The following is a 13,109-nucleotide window of genomic DNA, read 5'->3' as shown; positions in this document are numbered from 1 at the left end:
GCCATAGACACCCCTGTAGTTCAAGTCATTCAAAGCTGAGTTTTCCATTGATTTGATGTTCAGACATCTCTATTCTATCGGCTCGTACATGCTGTACTTCGGCTTTTACTGAATACATTGATTTTTATCTCTGGCTTCCTTTTGTGATATTTAGCCAAGGATTAATATCTTCTGCTTGAGTTGTTTGTTTTCATAGTCCATTAAGTGGATTTTCCAAGCTTATAAAGGACACAGAAAAATACCAACCAATATGAGTCTGACTGCTTGCCAGATGATGCCTTCATAGTTCAGAAATAATTATTTTCTCAATATTTCGTTCAGTTCTGTGCAGCACCTTTGTTTTGTTGCTATCAGGAGCAATATGAAGTATGACAGTCCCATTGTCTCTTCTCCCACCTCACTATCATTGCCTCTGTTATGAGCTGCTTGCTGCCCCATAATCATCATTTGTAAAGTAGTTCTGTAATTTCTCGGTGTCTTCTCTGTGTTAGAACCTATGTTGTTTTACTATCGGCCATCTTTATGTGGTTTGCTGGCTTCTAGTCTTTTCCTCTGGTGCTGGGTGTCTTGGTCACGTGATCTCTTCACTCTTTATTACTCACCACCTGTCTCCCATTCCTCGATGGACATCAGTGTAGTTACACTTGTACTCTGGCTAAGTTGCCTTGTTAGTTCTTTGTGCTTAGGACAATTGATATCCTGGGACTTCTTGTTCCACCAGTTTTGTTTTCTTTAATCTTCATTTCTGCAACTAACTTTTCTGCTAGGAGGTCACCTGTTTTTGCTCCCAGTCTTTAGATCTTTTAGGGACACCCTTTCCCCTTCCTTCAGGTCTTCATTTGAGTTCAGTGCAGGCGGTGGGGCTATTCATAAGGAATAGGGCACCCACACCAGCGTAGGGTTTTGCAGGGACAGCTTTTCCCTCCTATTCCTTAGTTCTTAGTTGCAGAACATAACACTCTGCTGTTCTCCTACTCAGTGGACAAGGCGACATCTGCTGCTCTGCATGTGAAACACAATATTTACAGAGACAGAAAGGAATGGGGGAAAGCCAGGGAGAAATAAAGCTAAAATGCATGTAATGTGCAGCATCCTATGCTACAAGGAGGGATTGAGAGGAACTAGCAAAGTGCTCAGTGCATTGGAGATCACTAGTGATGAGCGAGCATGCTTGTTTAACCCTTTTGCCGAGCACACTCGGGTGCTTTCTGAGTATCTTTGGCATGCTCGTATATTAAGTTCGAGTCCCTGCGTCTGCATGATTTATGGCTGTTAGGGAATCCTCACATGTGTTGAGGCAGACTAACAAACAGGCAATCCCTGCATGTGTTGAGACTGTCTAACAGCCATAAATCATGCAGACGCAGGGACTCGAACTTAATATACGAGCACGCCAAAAATACTTGGAAAGCACCCGAGCATGCTCGACGAAAGGGTTAAACGAGCACGCTCGCTCATCACTAAACAGAGTCCCCTGGGTTGCATCTGGAGTGTCTACTGGCCGGTGGAGTGAGCTGGCAAAAGAGATTTGACAAACCGGGAGAGGACAGATACAGGACAAAGTCAGAAGTTAGGGACAAGGTCAGGAGGTAGCCGAGGTCAGAGCCAGGATAACTTAGTCAGATGCAGGATCATCAGACAAATGGAGTCTTAATTTAGTCCAGGGTCAGAAATGGGCATCAAGTACGCAAAATCAAGTAACAGGGTAACACAGGAAACCAGACCAGGGTCAGTGAATACTTATAGTTGGCATCTCCCAGCAAACTGGGACCCAGACTCATTGCAGGAAACTAATAACTCCTGCTGATTAGCTTCTCTGCCATCACATGCAGACTCAATGGCCGGGCAGTATCACAAGTCCAAGCCACGCTTGGCTGGATGGCGCCTGCATAGCATGGTGACATCCACAGTGCAAAAGCAGCACCGCTTGGTGGCAGAGGTAGGGGTTGTAGCAGCGGCTTCAGACAAGGATGTAATAATGGGATGTTCATGTGTCTACATGAAGCTGCCCCTCTGAGGTATCTCAGCAGCTACAACATGTAAACCACATCATTTTAAATATAGGGTAACTCATTCAAGGCAATCGAAAATTATGAGTTTTTAGTGGAAACTGCTTCAGGAAACGTTGCTTCTTTGGGGAGGTTTTGAAGTATTTTTTTTTGTTTTTTGAAAACTTTTCTAAATGCTTTTGCAGCCTTTTTTTTTTTTGCAAGCTAAACATTCCCAGATCCTTTAACCGTTCGTCGTAGGACATAGTTTGCAGTCCTCTCACTATCCTTAGAGCTACCAGGATAGTGAGCAGACTGCAAACTATGTCCTACGATTTTTCATTGGCCAGTGACTAGTTAGGAAAAAAAATCTATCAAGAGACACTTCAAAGAAATGACTTGCACTTTCTTTTTTTCCTACTAGTGTTTTTCTGAATCTGAAGCATTAAAAAGGTTGTAAAGACAGAACTGTGATGGTGTGATATGGTGTGTGGAGTATCATTCTGTCTGAGTTCATATTTTTGCTGATTTTGGGAGTCTTGTTACTCTATATCATTCTCTGTATTCCCCGTGTTGTCTAGAGTCTTAATTACCTTACAAAAGGTCCGATAATTGAATTATCTCCGTTACCATCTGCAGCCTGAATGTGTCCATGCCTCTCGATGAACCACTGCTGACATTTCCTGACTGTCCATTCATGACCCCACTGGTCTCCAAAATGTCGTAAAACACCCAATTGTAGTGCCTAGATCTCTGAGGCACCATTCCCAGGTCTGGGGGCCTGAAGATCACCCAACCTGTCTGCCTACCCCTGGATATAAGGAGGAGGCCAGACGAGGACAGAGAGACCAGTAAGATAGATCCTTTGTGGGATGCTGATGCTAAGGCCAGCATCCCAAAGAGACTTGGAAAAACCCTGATTACCCTGGAAAATGCTGCTGGAGGAGCCTATATGAAGCAGTATCTGGAGCCGCACTGCCATATCCATCACTAAGTGGAGCATTGTGACTCATCTACTGGGGAAATTTATCCCGTTACTGGACTGTATCTGTGTTCCTGGACTATTTCGTCTATGTGGTGGATTGTTTATGGACCTTTCGGTTTGCATGTAATAAAGGTTTTTGAGACTCTTCACTCCTCTCTTGCTCTGTTGATACCGGAGTAGGACCTCATTGTCGCAGAGTGCATCTTCTTACAGTCACCACTGTACTTACGAGAGCTTCAATCAGCAAGATATCTTGAGTAAACAGTATTTACTTCATACTGGTTAAACATGAGATACAATTCAGTGTCACACAGTCCGTGTGCTGCTGACATAACACATTCAGGAAAAGGAAGAAAAAAAACACAGGAAGTAAAAACAACCAACAATTGAGAGCTTTTCTCCCACATTTACAGCAAGCATATAACTATACACACTATCGCCATCTGCTGTCTGGTTAGTATAAAGTCCTCCTTTCACTTATAATAAGTTCTAATCTGTTGCATATGCCAACACTCATGACAAGAACATATGAACAACAAAGTGATTTTACTATAGAGATGAATAGAAGAATTGAACAAAATGAATAAAGACTTTGAAGTATTTTTTTTAACCAATTTTTTCAGGCATTCTTTGGAGCAAAAAAAATTCTTCAAAAACTCCATTTGCACAAAGTCTAATATGAAAGTTACAACAAAGTTCTGTGTTACTAAATCTTTTAGAGCCAGATACTGGATGGTTTGTTGAGCAGCCAAGCAATCTGAGAATTAATTTTCAAGGTTGGGGTTTGACACTAAATCAAGACTTCACAAAAATCAAACACAATCTTCCAATTGAAAAAAACCTTTTGACCTAATGGCATCTATGGGAGAATATAGTGGGCAAGTTCTATGTCAAGTGCAACGTCACTGCTCAGGAAAGGAGAGGAAAAAAGAGATGAGCTTTCCCCATGGTCATCGGTCTGGCTCTATGTTATCTCTTTCCAATCTTATTATAATTTGTCCCTATATAGATCTTGGCTGCTGATTCTGCCGTAAGTGTATGCAGCATGTGCTGAAAAGAGCTGCGAGGGCTCAGCGATCGGTGTGAAAACTGCAATATTTCAAAACTAATTTCTAATGTAGAAGAAAAAAATCAAATATTGCCATAGCTTTACACTAGAAATGAGTGAATTGATTTGATGCAAATTTAATTCATGTTAAATCTTAGGAAATTCACTTTTCTCTGCAAATTCAACTAACTAAGTGAATCACCAAAATAAATGTCTGCCACTATTTTACAGAAAGCTGAAGATTGCTTCAGCCAGAGAAGGTTCAGATGACCTCAGCCGCATGGTCTTCTGTGGTGCCCTGCTACGCACTGGTGCCACAGATCCCAAAAGGGTGCATGGATGGACTTCTCCACAAGAGGCCCTCACACATTCACACACCTCCACCCTACCACCTCAGACCAGCAGAGGGAGCCCGTCAGGGATTTATATAGGGAGGGTGGAGCCAGGCAGCTCAGTCAGTTAGTGAGTTGCCACTGAGTCACAGAGAGGGACAGAGCTCAGAGTTGAGCAGAGAGTGTGCTGACGCTCAGAGAGCAGCGAAGAGGCAGCACGTTGGCTGCCGTGCTTAGGCGAGCCAAGGCCTACAGCACAAGTGAAAGCCTAGTGAGGGCCTGAGTGTGGCCGAAGGCAAAAGGAGAAGGAAGAAGTAGCGAGGGGGCAGAGGAGCATACCAGGCTCACCCCGATATATACACCGGACACCAGGTCCGCTCCTACAGGGACCCTTAATACCCAGTAGGAACCACCGGAACCCCTGGAGGACTACAGGTCCCAGGTTCACCAAATGCTGATTGCAGTACCAGGGCTAGGAGTCACGGAGGCCCCAGCGTCCAGGGAGAGTGATCTCCAAAAGAGAAGGCCCTACCACCAGGTCAGCAGGTGCAAGGAGAGACAGTAACCAAGCTAGGCCTAGTTCCAGGCAGACTAGAAGCTTAGAGAGTAAAGCCACGGATCAGGAGGCCCTATACCCGCTCACTGGGGAGAGTTCAAAAGTGCACCCTTCGCCCGGAGTACCCTGGACCGTGCCTGCAATATCACCAGTAAAGGTACTGAAGCTTACCCCCGTGTGAGTGTCCGTCTTTCCTCCGGGACCGTCCTGCCGTCTCTCCCCTGCACCACCATCCATTGCACCCCACGCTGCCCTGGAGCTAGCTCTACCTGTGGAGAGCCACACCATCCCTGCTGCCGTATCACCTGCTCCATAGGACTGCTCCGCAGCGGCAGCTCCCCTTAGCCGCATTCCACAGGTGGCGTCACGAACTTTCCAAATCCCCCATAAATATTCCCCTTTTTACTGACCGCCCGGGGTCACGGACCGGGCCAGCCAACATGATATCCCCCAAGCAACCAGAGGCCCGGCTGCTGAGTACCCCATGGCCCAAGGGGCGCGTCACTTCCCCTTAATGTCTTGCAGCTATCACATCACATGCAATAAAAGAGGGACAGCCTGTATAAAAGCTAAAGTAGGAAATGCAGCAGCAATTTTGTGGTGAACCGGGATAGTGACAGGATGTCACAGCTTACCATAGACATAGGGAGAGAAAGTTATAAAACACTGAAACAAAATTACAGATTGTGTGCAACAGCACTACAGTGAAGAATGATTACTAGTGTTGAGCGAACATGCTCGACACTGCTCGGTACTCGCCCGAGCATCACGCTACTCGGGATGTTCGGTGAGCACCGAGGTTTTCCGGGTTACTCGGGCGGTAGCTCGGGTCTCCGCCCTGCATGTTTGGCGCTCTTTACAGAGCCAATGAACATGCAGGGATTGCCAGCCAGTCACTGTAATGCTGCAGCCATGTTGGTTGTGGGCATTACAGTGATTGGCTGGCCACACAGCGTCACCTCGAGTATTTAAAACCGGGCGCCGCCATCTTGGACACAGTCGCTCCAGATTAGACAGTGTAGGGACAGCGCTGCTGATTTAGGGAGAGATATAAACTGCGAAATAGTTAGTGTAGGGTCTGTAAAGGCTGCCAGAACAAACAAACAGTCCTTTTCAGGACTAATATCCATCCCAGATACCAGGCAGGCAGGCTGTATAGGAGACACAGTGGTTATACCAGCAAACGCTGCATTACAGTCCTGTGTGCTCCTGTTGCTGAAATTGCTGGACATAGCACCAGGTGTCGGGGGCCAGGAAAAATCCTTTTTTTTTCATCTAAATCCTCCTTTTTTTTTCCTCCTTCACACTGTACAAATACCCGTCTTATTAACCTTTTGGTGTGTCCCCCCCACCCCCAAAAAAAAGAGTGTCTCTGATTTTTCAGACACAAATATAACTGTTGAAAATAGTCTGGTGTAGGCTAGAGAAACAGAAGTGTTGTTTTGCACTTCCATGGTTCAAACCTCTGTATTATCCATTTTGGGCCATTTGTATCTAAAAAAAAAAACAGTTTGAGTGTGTCGCTCACTGTTCAGCCGCAAATCTATATATTTAAAAAAGTGTGGTATACCCCAGTAAACAATAACTGTGGTTTTGCCATCCCACGGTAAAAAATCTCTATTATTCAGGTTTTGGTATATTTTCCGTAAAGAAAAACAGTAGTGTCTCCTGACTGTTGTGACACAAAAATATATCTGTTGAAAATAGTCTTGTGTAGGCCTGACATCCCAGTGTGGTTTCGCAGTTCCACGGGTCAAATCGCTGTACTATCCAGTTTTGGGCCTTTGGTATCTAAAAAAAAAGCAGTTTGATTGTGTCGCTCACTGTTCAGCCGCAAATATCTCTATTTAAAAAAGTATGGTATACCCCAGTAAACAATAACTGTGGTTTTGCCATCCCACGGTAAAAAATCTCTATTATTCAGCTTTTGGTAGTTTTTTCCGTAAAGAAAAACAGTAGTGTCTCCTGACTGTTGTGACACAAAAATATATCTGTTGAAAATAGTCTTGTGTAGGCCCGACATCCCAGTGTGGTTTCGCAGTTCCACGGGTCAAATCGCTGTACTATCCAGTTTTGGGCCTTTGGTATCTAAAAAAAAAGCAGTTTGAGTGTGTCGCTCACTGTTCAGCCGCAAATATCTCTATTTAAAAAAGTGTGGTATACCCCAGTAAACAATAACTGTGGTTTTGCCATCCCACGGTAAAAAATCTCTATTATTCAGGTTTGGTATATTTTCCGTAAAGAAAAACAGTAGTGTCTCCTGACTGTTGTGACACAAAAATATATCTTTTGAAAATAGTCTTGTGTAGGCCCGACATCCCAGTGTGGTTTCGCAGTTCCACGGGTCAAATCGCTGTACTATCCAGTTTTGGGCCTTTGGAATCTAAAAAAAAAGCAGTTTGAGTGTGTCGCTCACTGTTCAGCCGCAAATATCTCTATTTAAAAAAGTGTGGTATACCCCAGTAAACAATAACTGTGGTTTTGCCATCCCACGGTAAAAAATCTCTATTATTCAGGTTTTGGTATATTTTCCGTAAAGAAAAACAATAGTGTCTCCTGACTGTTGTGACACAAAAATATATCTGTTGAAAATAGTCTTGTGTAGGCCCGACATCCCAGTGTGGTTTCGCAGTTCCACGGGTCAAATCGCTGTACTATCCAGTTTTGGGCCTTTGGAATCTTAAAAAAAAGCAGTTTGAGTGTGTTGCTCACTGTTCAGCCGCAAATATCTCTATTTAAAAAAGTGTGGTATACCCCAGTAAACAATAACTGTGGTTTTGCCATCCCACGGTAAAAAAATCTCTATTATTCATCTTTTGGTAGTTTTTTCCGTAAAGAAAAACACTAGTGTCTCCTGACTGTTGTGACACAAAAATATATCTGTTGAAAATAGTCTTGTGTAGGCCCGACATCCCAGTGTGGTTTCGCAGTTCCACGGGTCAAATCGCTGTACTATCCAGTTTTGGGCCTTTGGTATCTAAAAAAAAGCAGTTTGAGTGTGTCGCTCACTGTTCAGCCGCAAATATCTCTATTTAAAAAAGTGTGGTATACCTCAGTAAACAATAACTGTGGTTTTGCCATCCCACGGTAAAAAATCTCTATTATTCATCTTTTGGTAGTTTTTTCCGTAAAGAAAAACACTAGTGTCTCCTGACTGTTGTGACGCAAAAATATATCTGCTGAAAATAGTCTTGTGTAGGCCCGACATCCCAGTGTGGTTTCGCAGTTCCACGGGTCAAATCGCTGTACTATCCAGTTTTGGGCCTTTGGTATCTAAAAAAAAAGCAGTTTGAGTGTGTCGCTCACTGTTCAGCCGCAAATATCTCTATTTAAAAAAGTGTGGTATACCCCAGTAAACAATAACTGTGGTTTTGCCATCCCACGGTAAAAAATCTCTATTATTCAGCTTTTGGTAGTTTTTTCCGTAAAGAAAAACACTAGTGTCTCCTGACTGTTGTGACACAAAAATATATCTGTTGAAAATAGTCTTGTGTAGGCCCGACATCCCAGTGTGGTTTCGCAGTTCCACGGGTCAAATCGCTGTACTATCCAGTTTTGGGCCTTTGGATTCTTAAAAAAAAGCAGTTTGAGTGTGTCGCTCACTGTTCAGCCGCAAATATCTCTATTTAAAAAAGTGTGGTATACCCCAGTAAACAATAACTGTGGTTTTGCCATCCCACGGTAAAAAATCTCTATTATTCATCTTTTGGTAGTTTGAGTGTGTCGCTCACTGTTCAGCCGCAAATATCTCTATTTAAAAAAGTGTGGTATACCCCAGTAAACAATAACTGTGGTTTTCCTCTTCCATGGTTCTAATCTACTCTTTATTACCCTTTTTCCATTGATAGTCCAAGTGTAAGCTATTTTACTTCATTTACAATGGGCAAGGCGCGTGGCAACGGACGAGGAAGTGGACGTTCTGGTGATGGTTCGTGCAGAGGACGGGACGGTGGCCAAGGTGAAAATGTGCCACAACCAACAGCCACATCTTCTCGCTCCCATTACTTGACCGAATTACTAGGGAAGCACAGAACAACACCAGTATTGAGAACTGATCAGTGTGAACAGGTTATTAATTGGATAGCAGATAATACTTCCAGTTACCTGGGCACCACCACCGCCGGTCAGTCTTCCACACGGTCAACTCTTAGTAGCCGTGAGTCTCGACCGCATACCCCTCCTCACCCTGATGCTCCTTCCTCCCACCATGCCGAGTGTCGTCAGACAGCAAGTGATCCCACACTTGGACACTCTGAAGAGCTGTTCACTGGTCCATTTCCATATTTGGGCCCCTCGCCTGATACGCTTGAAGTGGTGGAAGAGGAGATCCCATGTTGCGATGCCCAAATATTTGAACAGCCACGGCCACAGGAAGTCGACGTTGGCAATCTGTTACAAGAGGTGGACGATGATGAAACACAATTGCTAGGAAGTGAGGAGGAGGATCGTGGTGCGCAAGTGGAAGAGGAGGAGGTGGTTCATGATCTAGTAACTGACCCAACGTGGAAGGAGGACATGCAGAGTGAGGCCAGCAGCACACAGGGGGAGGGAGGCAGAGTACCCCAACAGGCAGGAAGAAGCAGTGTGGTGGCCGCAGACAGAAGGCAGGCAACCGTTCCCCATAACACCAACACGAGGGACATTGCCAGTACAAGCGGTAGGTCTTCCAGAGTCTGGAATTTTTTTAAAGACTCTGCTGATAACCCCAAAAATGCCATGTGTTCCACCTGCCATGCCAGCATCAGCAGGGGTGACAAAACTACCAGCCTGACCACCACCAACATGATCAGGCACATGGCAACAAAGCACCCGACTTTGTGGGGCGAAACCCAAGGTCCACGACCAGTGTCAGCGGGTGTCACCACTGCTTCTTCCACTGTTGTGCGTGCAATAGAACCCCCTGTTGTGTGTGCAAGGCAATCCCCTGTCCATGCTGCATGTAAAGATGCCCCCTCCTCTCAGTCTTCACTTGTTATGGCAGTTTCTCAAGAAACAGCATCAATGTCCACGTCCACGTCCCACCGCAGCATTCAATTGTCCATATCCCAGACCTTTGAACGAAAGCGGAAATACACAGCTAACGCCCCACAGGCCACAGTCCTAAATTCGCACATTTCACGACTGCTTGCGTTGGAAATGCTGCCTTTTAGGCTGGTGGAGACGGAATCCTTCCGCAATCTTATGGCGGTGGCCGTCCCTCGGTACTCGGTCCCCAGCCGACACTATTTTGTCCGGTGTGCCATCCCCGCACTACACAAGAACGTGTCCCAAAGCATCTGCCGTGCCCTCAACAACGCAGTTACTGGGAGAGTCCACCTGAGAATGGACACGTGGACAAGTGCTTGTGGCCAGGGACGGTACATCTCTCTGACGGCACACTGGGTAAGCATAGTGGAAGCCGGGACCCAGTCGGACCTTGGGACGGAACACATCCTCCCCACACCGAGGATTGCGGGCCCTAAGTCAGTCAGAGTTGCCCCCACAGTGTACAGCTCCTGCGCATCCTCCTCCTCCTCCTCCTCCTCATGTTCAGCCTCCATCTCAGATATCACCACATCAGTTACAAGCTGGAAGCATTGCAGTACTGCCTCCGCCAAGCGGCAACAGGCTGTGCTGAAACTCATAAGCTTAGGTGATAAACCTCACACTGCTTGTGAGTTGTGGACAGCTGTGAAAGAGCAGGCAGATCTGTGGCTGAGACCGCTGAACCTACATCCCGGCATGGTCGTGTGTGACAATGGCCGTAACCTGGTGGCGGCTCTGAGGCGAGGTGAAATCACACACGTACCATGCCTCGCTCATGTGCTTAACCTCGTGGTTCAGCGGTTTCTTAAATCGTACCCCGAGTTGCCAGATCTGCTCGTGAAAGTACGCCGCCTGTCAGCTCATTTTCGCAAGTCGGCTACAGCTTCCGCCGCCCTTGCTGTGTTTCAGCAGCGTTTGCAGCTTCCGGCACACCGACTGGTGTGTGATGTCCCCACACGTTGGAACTCTACCCTCCACATGTTGCAAAGGATTTGTGAGCAGAAGAGAGCAGTTGTGGAGTACCAGCTGCATCAAGGCCGTCGATATTCAGGTCAGACTCCACACATAAGACCTCAGGAGTGGACCTGGATGTCTGACATATGTACCATCCTGACAAACTTTGAGGAGGCCACCAAGATGGTGAGTGGCGATGACGCCATCATTACTGTCAGCATCCCACTTGTCTGTCTTTTGCAACGCTCTCTGCAGAGAATTAAAGAGGAGGCATTGCAGCCAGAGTATGATGAGATGGATCAAGAAGCCGTAGCGGGCAATTACACACAGCCCAGCCTCATCTCATCCCAACGTGCATTGGGGGACAATGAGGGAGAGGATGGGGAGGAGGAAGAACAGGAGCTGCTATCATGCGTTGTAAACGGTAGTACCTGTACAAGTGTCATACCGTCGGTTCAGCGTGGGTTACCTGAGGACAGGGGGGAGGAGGAAGAGGAGGAGGAGAGCATGGTCAGTCGTCATCTTGGTGAGGACACGGAAATCTTGCCCGTTACCAGTCTGGCACGCATGGCTGACTTTATGTTACGCTGCCTTAACCGTGACCCTCGCGTTGTCAAAATGTTGGGTGACAGTCATTACTGGTTGGTGACACTTGTAGACCCCCGCTACAAGGAGAACTTTCACTCTCTTATTCCTGAGGTGGAGAGGTCTACAAAAATGGGGCAGTACCAGAAGGCCCTTGCTGCAGAACTCTTAAAAAAATTCCCATCTGAACACGCTAGCGGCAGAGGTCACAGTTCGTTGCCCAACCAAGGCGTACAGGCGAGAGAGATGCAACTCCAATCCAGCAGAGGCAGGGGAACACTGTCAACATTCTGGGACAGTTTTCTGACACCCGCCCAGCTTACAGGCCCTGAGGCGCGGGGTACTCTCACAAGGAGTGGAAAGTTTCAAAAGATGGTGAGGGAGTACCTTGCCGACCGTACCAGCGCCCTCCGTGATTCCTCTGTGCCTTTTAATTATTGGGTATCCAAGCTGGACACTTGGAATGAACTTACTCTGTACGCCTTGGAGGTCCTGGCCTGCCCTGCCGCTAGCGTGTTATTTTTAGTGCCGCTGGGGGAATTATAACTGATAAGCGCACTCGCCTGTCAACTGACAATGCTGACAAGCTGACCCTTATCAAAATGAACAAGGGCTGGATTGGGCCAGACTTCTCATCACCACCAAATGACAGCAGAGTAACATAAAGTCAAATCCACTGTGTTATTTCGGGAGGTGTATTCACATGCACCGCTTCACACCCACACATGGGTATACTCTTCCTCGTTTCGGCTGTTTTATCTTCTTCTCCTTATCCTCAGCCTCCACCACCACTATACCACCAGGGTGCCAGCATTGCAAGTTCCTCCGTCCTTATTTTTGACAGCTTTTGCTTGCAAGGCATAAGAAAATACTATGGGACACCCACTCCCCAATAATGGGACTTATGTTTGTAATATGCTGTACTGCATGGCTCTTGTAAGGGGCATTGCAAGTTGCTCCGTCCTAATTTTTGGCAGCTTTTGCTTGGAAAGCATAAGGAAATACTATGGGAGACCCACTCCCCAATAATGGGACTTATGTTTGTAATATGCTGTACTGCATGGCTCTTGTAAGGGGCATTGCAAGTTGCTCCGTCCTAATTTTTGGCAGCTTTTGCTTGGAAAGCATAAGGAAATACTATGGGAGACCCACTCCCCAATAATGGGACTTATGTTTGTAATATGCTGTACTGCATGGCTCTTGTAAGGGGCATTGCAAGTTGCTCCGTCCTAATTTTTGGCAGCTTTTGCTTGCAAGGCATAAGCAAATACTATGGGAGACCCACTCCCCAATAATGGGACTTATGTTTGTAATATGCTGCACTGCATGGCTCTTGTAAGGGGCATTGCAAGTTGCTCCGTCCTATTTTTTGGCAGCTTTTGCTTGCAAGGCATAAGCAAATACTATGGGAGACCCACTCCCCAATAATGGGACTTATGTTTGTAATATGCTGCACTGCATGGCTCTTGTAAGGGGCATTGCAAGTTGCTCCGTCCTAATTTTTGGCAGCTTTTGCTTGCAAGGCATAAGCAAATACTATGGGACACCCACTCCCCAATAATGGGACTTATGTTTGTAATATGCTGCACTGCATGGCTCTTGTAAGGGGCATTGCAAGTTGCTCCGTCCTAATTTT

Source organism: Phyllobates terribilis, unplaced genomic scaffold (genome assembly GCF_046119375.1).
Source record: "Phyllobates terribilis strain yellow unplaced genomic scaffold, ASM4611937v1 Scaffold_3__8_contigs__length_932513732, whole genome shotgun sequence".
In the NCBI taxonomy this organism is placed as follows: domain Eukaryota; kingdom Metazoa; phylum Chordata; class Amphibia; order Anura; family Dendrobatidae; genus Phyllobates; species Phyllobates terribilis.
Note: the sequence above shows the minus strand (reverse complement) of the source record.